At 44.5% G+C, this 2,452-nt stretch overlaps 1 pseudogene; it reads right to left on the bottom strand.

The window, feature by feature from the left end:
* Positions 1–288: 288 nt before the first annotated feature.
* LOC119515645 lies at positions 289–2,188 on the bottom strand (annotated as a pseudogene).
* Between the last annotated feature and the right edge of the window lie 264 nt (positions 2,189–2,452).

The raw sequence follows: 2,452 nt of genomic DNA, 5'->3' as shown, positions 1-2,452 counted from the left end.
CACAAGAGACCACAGTGGCTCCAAGGATCACATTTTCACCTGACAGATCTTCCTGTCTCTTTCTCTTATTATTATTATTACTATTATTTGAAGAATAACAATATTTTCCTTCCATATCCAGGTAATATAAAACTGACAATTGTAGTCCTGTCTGTATGTGATGAAAACAGTCCCTTTACACTAAGTTTCCTGAAAGGGAAACCAAATAGATAATAACTCTTCTGGTAATATATTGTGGTAAACAGGCCAGTGTGTTTTTGGTAATTAAAAATAATTTTATGAATCAGATTAATTTGCTTGTTGAGTATTCATTTGTGAATATCCCTCTATTGGGTCTTGAGGGCTCTCCATGACCTTGTGAGTCGTCTCCCTGTGGTCCACTCGGACCACAGCCTCACTTGAAATTCTGCTGACATCCATCCCGCTGATAGCCAGAGTAGTTCTGGGGAACACTAAACTGAGACTGTGTATAACTACTGTTTGAAGTGTTAGTGAATGAAGGGTGGTAACCATCCTCTCCTCCTCTGAATTCATTGGAAGGGTCCCAGTACCCATTCATCAAGCCTCTTGTACCATAGGAACCATCGAGAGACCTTGCCTGTTTTAATAGGGCTGACTGCTACATGGGAATCCAGGGTTCTGCTGGTTTCAGCTACTTGATGGGGCTGGTCCTGGGAATCGTGGTAAGTGCCATCCACTATTTGAAACAGTTTTTGCTGAAGTTCTGTTTGTTCAACTTAGTGAGGTTGACTGGAAAATCTTTGAGCTCTGGTTATAACTGGCCTGGTACTGATTTTGCTGCTTTAAAGTTTCTGGTTCATTAGCGGAGGAACTAGGGCATTCATATTGAACACCATTTGAATGGAGTGGAATGGAGCTGCATTGACACGAATTCCACTGCCAGAGAAAGGTTTGCTTGTCCCAACCTGGAACACCTGAGGCTGAGGAGCAGCAGGGAGGGATGGTGATGCCAGTAGTTTTGTCTGCATTTAAAGAGACTGTTGCCTGACTCTGGTCAATTGCATCCTTTTGTGGTCACTGCTCTGTAGCATAAGGCGGCTGATAAAAGTGCTGCGATGCCATGTACTCCTTGCTTGTGGATGAAACCAAAGGAAGCTGTGTAGCTCTGGTTCTACAGGAATTTGATAAGGTTGAGCAAGGCTAGATTCAGAATGAATTGGAGGGCAAACCAGCTGGGGCTTGTCCATGTTTTGTGTTGGATTCACAGGCTATGCAGATACAATAGCAGGATCAAGTGTCTGGTTCCCAAAATCCAGCACTGAATCCTAGCTGAAATTATATAGCCCCTGCATTTGCACCATAAGATTCTGAACTCTCTGTCTTCTCCAAAGGGGATCTACCTGAGCCACTGGAGTCAGAGTGGGGATCTGATACTGAAGGAGATACTGCCTGTGGTTTATCACCTTTGCTGTTTCAACTATCCTCCCATCTACCTGCTCCTTTTCACTGCTGCTGAAATGGGTTTCTGCCATAAATTGCTATTTACATATTATGTTGATTCAATTTCACGTGGTTCTGTGTATTCTTCTGCTGGCTCGGGTTCAGTTTCAGCTACCTGGTCTCCCACGGTAGGTGATGAGGCTGCCTCCTCTTCCTCACCCAGCCCATTCTGGTGGATGTGTTCAGGGTCAACTGACATACAGAATTCACCCAACAGTGACATTCCTCTTTGGACAGTATTGGCACTTCATTTCATCTTGTTTCAGGTCAGTTTGCACCTCGTCATCTCCCAGTTTGTCCAAAACATATCACAACCCAAGTACAGTTTTTAAATGTTTCTGTTTGACTTTTTCTCATATAAGCAGCTCCTGAAGCTCCGTCTTTATTGTTTTCTGAATATCTTGACCTAATGTCATGAAACTCCTTTGTAATTCTTTTGCAAACTCCAAGTTATTTGTGACTTCTTGGTACTTATAAACTGCATCCAGCCAATCTGGATTAAGCCTTTCTCCTTTGTTCACTCATTTCTGGTAATCATCAAGTTCTTGTGGCTCACCCCAAGAATCTGCTTCGTGGCTTCCCTCTGGGCAGCGCTGGTGCAGGTTTTGTGGTGCCGAGAAGCTGGCGCAGCCGCCCAGGCCCCTGCCTCACTCTTGGAGGGACCTGACAGGGGTGGTGGCCATGGTGATTTGCTGCCACTTCTGCTATGGCTCGTGGCTGAAGGCATCTTTAAAGCCTGAGGGGAGAGAAGAAAAAGTGGGAGGAAAGCCAAGAGGGATGAGTCAGGAGCCCTCCTGCCTCCTTTTAAAACCCAACTTCCCTTCATGTCCCTCACTAGCCTGTGTTCCATGCCTGTTCCTAAATCAATCCCCGGCAAGGGAACTTCCGTGATTGGTTTAAACTAATCAAAATTGTCCCCACTTACCCAATCCTGGTAATGGAGTAGGGGATCTGAAACCTGAAGAAAATTTATTTTCTTTTGGAAAGAAAA

Source organism: Choloepus didactylus, chromosome 2 (assembly GCF_015220235.1).
Source record: "Choloepus didactylus isolate mChoDid1 chromosome 2, mChoDid1.pri, whole genome shotgun sequence".
Taxonomy (NCBI): domain Eukaryota; kingdom Metazoa; phylum Chordata; class Mammalia; order Pilosa; family Megalonychidae; genus Choloepus; species Choloepus didactylus.
Note: the sequence above shows the minus strand (reverse complement) of the source record. Positions and strands in the feature narration are given on the sequence as shown.